Genomic DNA, 6850 nt, shown 5'->3' with positions numbered 1-6850 from the left:
AAAAGAATTTCGTGATCGAAAAATTGCTTTTAAATATTTTCCTGTCAGACAAAAAATTCTTCTTTTTAATTCAAAGTTAAAACTTTTTGCATGTAAACTTCGATCAAAGTGGAGTGAACCTTATACGGTAACTGATTTTTTTTCTCATGTCGCAGCCGAACTTGAAGATGATTCGGCCACTTGATTTAAAGTTAATGGACACAGATTAAAACTGTATTATGTGAATAGTTAGACTTGCTTAATTGAAGATCTCGACTTAGAAGAACATGTAGTATGAATCAAGTCGTCGAGCTAACGATAAACAAAAGCTCTTTAAAGAAGGTAACACATTGTTTCTAATTCTGTTATTTTTTTTTTTATTTCGTCTAAGAAAATTTCATATTTTTTCCAGGAACCAAATGTTTTTAATCAAGCTTAAATGATGAAAGTTTGCGTAAATTATATTCGAACAATGCAAAATTCGGACCCCATGAGCAGTAAAAATCGTGCAAGGCATTGGAAAAATCTATTCCAAAGCCGTGCGCACCGTTTCTTTAATGTCGGCACACGTTAGTATCTCCCTTGAAGATCGGCACATATTAGCCGAACACAAATCACTTTTTTCCCCTTTTCGGTAACATTTCTACCGCCACATCTCCTTTCTTCTTTCTTTTCTTTTATGTGGGCCTCTCTCTTCCTTATCTTCACTTTTTGAATTTAAAACCTTTTCTCTTTTCTTTTTACTAAAACGCCTACTCCCAATCATATTCCCTATCACATATCATTTATTTATTTATTTTAACCACCCAATTTCACCCAAAATTAAAACTCTTTCCCTCAACGTGTTTTTGAAACCGCACCAAACCAAACTCACCCATCTTCCCCACATTATTTCATCCCTGTTAAACCTTTCGCTGGCTATACTCCAAACCGACGAGCCCTGCCTCCACCACGTCGAACGCTTTCCTTTCTGACCCAGCCACCGCCATGTTCTTACTCGGCTGCTACTCTCAACAATGGTTCGCACAAGGCACCAACAAAGCATCGCACCACCAATCTTCCTTGGTGGACGTCGCCTCCTCAACTCGTCGGCTTTCGTGGAAGTGCTCAGCGATTCGAATTCCCTTCCGTCATCGCCTAATCCTTGGCCGATTCAAGGTCGAGGCCATGCACCAAACGCTCCACCTTCGCCGTATCACTCGGTATTTTCACCCACCGCTTTACTCCACCCGGGCCAAGCACTGCCCGTCGTTCCTCTTCGTCATGCTAGTTGTCTCCGTCATTCAAATCTATGGCAATTGTGGCCACTTCTTTCGAAAGTCGATCTTCCCCTCATGTCCAATCATTTATCGGCATCGGATAATACTCCTGAGGTAAATTTCGATCCTATTTTCGTTCAACTATTACTAATATATTATCCCGTTTATAGTTTTACAAAGGATTTAGATGTTGGTTTTCCACCTGCTGCACACTTGATGATGTTTCTAGTTCACAACATCAACTCAGACAACCCACTTTTTCGTCCCAGCGGTCGTGGCCGTGACTGTGGTCGATAATAAATCCGGGAGTACTATTTTCTTTCTCATGTACTTTAATTTTACATTTTGAGGAAAAACGCTTTAAGTGAGGGGGAGTAGAGTCTATGTTGAAATTCCCTTTGTTTATCTCTATGTTTTAATGCTAGTATGTGTTGATTGGACTTGCATAAAATTTCATTGAATTTCTTTTTCTTGTTGAATATTTTTTGTATGCCTTGCTTGTTTGGGAACAGGTAATTATTTAGGTTAAGATATTTTTGATAGTGAATATCATGAATTGTGATCAAGTTAGATTCCTTGTGATATTCCATTATTTTGTTGGTTGAAATATTCTTAGCTCAATGCATGAAAATTATTTATTGAGATTTGAGCCTTTATGAGCATATCATTTTGCTCTCATTTTGTTAGATTGAGTGTGTCAAATTTGACATTGGCATTCTAGAATTTGTATTTTAAATACTGTTGAGATTACACATGAACATGATGCTTAAAAATGATTTGGGCATCTTAGGATTAATCACTCCGTTTTCCCGCACTATATTGCCTACCCTTATATTTTCTCATAGTTAACCACTCTTGAGTCTACTCATATTCTTTGTTTTCACCACATTTATAAACTCGAGTCTTTTTATTTTATCACTCTTTTCTACCATTTTCAGGAAAAGTGAACAGTTAATCCGATGTATGCTCCTGCAGTCATTTCCGATAGCTTTATTTTTGGTAATGATAGGGTTGGTTTTTACAACAATGTCGTAGAGACAAGGTGAGTCGACTTTGGCTTCATCTTACGATCATAAAATGCAGTCAGAGCTTCATTAGTAGGAAATAGTTATAGACATAAATAAGTTTTCTTTCATTGTTTGCAGTTGGAAATGATGGCAGACATTTCTTTTTTCAGTTTTGTGGGGAAGCATAAGTGTTGGTATTGCAGCTTTTGTGAGGGCTAACGGCATGATTTTCTGCAATCGGCCTCGTTTGCGATTTCATAGTAAATCTGGCTGTTGAGATACATCATTTACTAAGACGATTGGTTCACAAAATGTTTGGTTATCTCCGATAATAGATTCGGGTATGCTATAAAGAATGTGAAGAAAGACATTGTGTAGTTTATATTTTAAGCGGCTCGCGACGTTTCCTTTACAATAGTTATTATTTACATTAGTTAATCTTAAGGTTGGAATGCGTTAGACTGAACATTCAGCTCTTTCTGATGTGAGATCTTGACATTGAGCCATGGATGTTGTAGACACTGCTGGCAGTCGGTCGCTTCTCTGGTGCAAAATCCAGGAGAGGACAAAGAAAACCAATGAACTCACGAGCATCATTCTCTGAAATTTTGTATTTATCCACCTAAAATCTAACCAGTGGCCTTAACTTCAGCCTTCAAATCCTCTTTAGATCCCCATGTCTGTCGAAATAATCCTTCGATCTAGCCATGCCAATGGCAATCTGCTTGCAGGGAAGCATCAGATGACGTGTGTGTATCAGAACAGTTATATAAACATTAGAGGACATTACCTTTTTAGGCATCTTTCCAAGAAGTTCCATCATAAGAGCAAGGTGATCCTACAAAACAAAACCAATCACAAATGTTATTTGTGGCAGTCTTTTTCCCTTTTTATTTTATTTATGATCATTACTTATGTTACTCGGATTCAACTTTGAGTGTCGGATATGCATATATGTCATATTTATACATGATGCATGCAAAATATAGGACAATGATGCATGTATAGAATAGTGATACCTCATCTTCACTGAATCCTTTGCCAGCTTTAGGAGCAAACATCATATCACCAATAGCAAGCTCAAAGGCAGTACAAGCAAAAGACCATATATCAGCTGGAAAGGAATAACCAGAACCTAGTATCACCTCCGGAGCGCTATACTGTCTGGTCTGAATTTCATTGACAAATAGTTTGTTGGCCCAACATGCATTCCCGAAGTAAACAACATTTGCACCTCAAATCGATCTCATACATAGATTTCTCCAGTTTTGGAGCTTCAGCTTCTCATCCTATAGAAGCTCTTCTTGCTCTCCTTTTTAGTCTATTCTCAACCATGGACATGGATCTTCTGTTTAGACCACTCGCCATAGGCCTTTTGAGTATCGATGTTAGAGCGGACCTGATCGGATACTTGGCGGGATTAATGGTGGATAAGAGAAGGATATTTTCGTGTTTGAGATAGGTGTGAATGATGTCGAGTTCCCTATGCAAGTAATCCAGAACTATCAATACGTATTTGTATATCTCCCGAACTTTATTCAATTCAATCCCTTTGTAATGTCGGAAACTGATTAAACGGAGTAAGTTATCACCGATGAATTCGAGATGTTGGCCATTGGGGCCACTGTGCTTAAAGTTATTGATCAGGTGCACCTGACACTTGGAATCTGCAGAGTCACCATTGGTAATTGAAAAAAGCACTTCAATCTCATGAAGGGAAGCTTGAGCAAAATGTTCTGCACTTTTCTGAATCTTTAGAGCAACATATTTCTGATTGAAACAGAAAGGATTTAGATATCATTGTTGTACATACATACATATATACATATATATATATATACATACATACATACATACATATATACATACATACATATATACATACATACATACATACATACATACATACATACATACATACATACATACATACATACATACATACATACATACATACATACATACATGCATGTATACATGTATACATACATACATACATACATACATATATACATACATAGGGGAAAAAGACTTACTGAGGATTGAGTATCCTAAGCAAGCCATACGGTGGAGAAATGATCTCATCCCAGCTTCCGTTGAGCGATGTAACGAGAGGCGGCGAAAGGATCTCCTATTTGTACCGCATGATATCCCCTTTCCTGTATGAATCGAACCCCTCGTCCTCGTCCTCCGAACCGGATGACGATGAGTACGACATTTCCAATTACCCTTTTCCCTCCTTGTTTCTCTGTTAATGATATCGTTATTATTGGATCTCAGATAATGTTGAATACTTGGAGAAGCCCCTATTACATTTCAAAGGGTGAGTCTGTTTTGGTTTTTAAATGGTGAAATAGGGATGCAACAAATGTGTTTTATTTTTTGGTTTCCCACCTTTTCCTATTTTGGGTTCTCAACTTCATATTTTTCTATACGAGACAGACCTTGGGGCGAATTCAGTTCTAGAATTATAACATGAGACATTGTTTCGACAGCATCCTGTTGCACAGCTATGTCAGTTTCCAAAGCTTTTTCGATGTCTCTTTGTATCGAAATAGAAACTAACTCGATCACTATCATGCTACATGCTCCAGATCGTGGACTGTCTATCATCATTCCTTGCATCTATATATTCTAAGCTTTGGCGATCCAATCAAAACCAAAGTGTGGTTGGCTCCTATAGCTAGAATGGTTGCTCGAATCCATTGAGCTTGTTGCACAAGGTCCGTCCGCATAAAGATGAAAAAACAAAAAGACCTTTAAATTATTATTCAGCTTTTTTATCATTTCAAATTATGGAGATAGCTAAAAGGATATTGTTCTGGTTTTACACCTAATTTTGTATTGCAATTGTAGAATCAAAATTCTCTTCTTTCATGCTTGAGCCGAGGCACACACGAGGAGTAGTTGGCGATGAATCCTCTCTGGGTGCACGTTAGCATGACTAATGGGTCTTCAGGGTTGCTTCTTCGTTGCTGAATCTTTCTCTTTCTTTAGTGATTCTGAGTACTTGCGATCAGTTTGGTGGTGTCTATGGATTCAACGGCTTCGAATTTATATTGGAGGAAGTTGTTTGTGGAGAAGATGAGTAATCCCTAAATTACTTTCCACCTGAGGTCTCGGATGTGATTTCTATTGTCAAACCTCCATCTGCTGTGATTGATGAGGGGATTTCTGAATGGAGCCATGAGGTGGTGAGGCAATTCATAGGAGTGGCTCCAAACTTTAGCTCAATGCAGAGAATCACTGAAGTCCTTTAGGGGAAAGCTTCGACTGTCAAGGTAAGTCTAGCCGGTTAAAACATTTATGCATTTTCTTTCTCGAACAAGGATATGAGAGACTAGATTCTCCAGAATGGGCCTTGGCATGTGCAAAACAAACCGCTTGTGCTGAGGAAATGGGAGCCAAGCTTACAGAAACTTGATTTTGATCTAAAGAACATACCGGTCTGGGTTCAATTGTATAATGTACCCCTATAGCTCTACACTAGGATGAGCCTAAGTTACATTGCAAGTGTTGTGGGGCGTCCTCTATCTATGGATGCCATTACAGCATCCAAGGAGAGGTTTGAGTATGCCAAGGTCTATGTGGAGATCGGGGTAGGTGCTGAAATTCCTGAGATGGTCAATGTGGTGCTGAGTGATGGATTTGTAGTGAGGATTAGGGTTCATGTACCCTGGTTGCCTAAATTTTGCTCGCATTGTAAAACATTTGGGCACCACTCAAATTTGTGTGTTGAGGCAGCCATTGTTCCTTTGAAGAGCAAGGAAACTCAAATATGAAGAAAGAAAGTTAACTCTAATCCTACTGAGCTTAATGGAAGGGAGAGGCTGGCTGATAAGGAGAGAGAAAACCTTACTAGCTTATGTATCTGTTCTAATGCAGTTAAATCTAATGTTAGTATTGAGTGTACAAGGAATACTGAGCTGCAGGTTGGTGATGCTGAGGAGATGACTGTAAAGTCCCTCTAAGAGAATAGTGATGATACACTCATGACTGATGCAAGCCAAGCTAAGATGGATCAAGCTGATAAGGGTGAAACAAAATGTAAGTGATGAAGTAGTTGAGCAACTGGAGAAGGGTATGGCAGCTCCTAGTGGTATCTAAGATGTTCCTCCTGCTGGTAGTGAGTTTCCTTCCCTACAGGACTCCATGGTGCTTAAGAAGAAAGTTAAGGGGAGGAAAAGGAAAATGTTGGATCTTCTAGTAAAATGGAAATGTTGGCAGGTAGTGGAGGTTATGAAGAAGAATGATATGGTTGACAAGGTTAAAGGTAATAACATAAGTGCTAGGGCTGCTAGTGGAGGCCCTCCTTTCCATGCTTAATGATTATTTGTTTCTGGAATGTGAGGGGTATTAACAACTCCCTCAAGCAAGGAAAAGTATTCAAAAGATTAGAGAACTTAGGGGTGGATGTGGTCTGTTTCATGGAGACTAGAATTAGGAGAATTAATGTTCCTAAATGGGTTGATGCTATATCAGATGAATGGAATCATAAGGCAAATTATGATTTCACTGATGGTGGAAGAATTTGGATCCTGTGGAAGAAGAGATTATCATTTTCTATGACTGGGGGGTGTGACCAAACCCTTTCCATTGTAGGTG

General features: G+C 38.7%; 1 pseudogene; it reads right to left on the bottom strand.

Annotated features, from left to right (window-relative positions):
* Window positions 1–2685: 2685 nt before the first annotated feature.
* LOC120212417 lies at window positions 2686–4463 on the bottom strand (annotated as a pseudogene).
* Between the last annotated feature and the right edge of the window lie 2387 nt (window positions 4464–6850).

The sequence above is a fragment of the Hibiscus syriacus genome, unplaced genomic scaffold, assembly GCF_006381635.1.
Source record: "Hibiscus syriacus cultivar Baekdansim isolate YM2019G1 unplaced genomic scaffold, ASM638163v2 tig00110013_pilon, whole genome shotgun sequence".
Lineage (NCBI taxonomy): Eukaryota > Viridiplantae > Streptophyta > Magnoliopsida > Malvales > Malvaceae > Hibiscus > Hibiscus syriacus.
The sequence above is the reverse complement of the archived record's forward strand: the minus strand, read 5'-3'. Positions and strand labels throughout refer to the sequence as shown.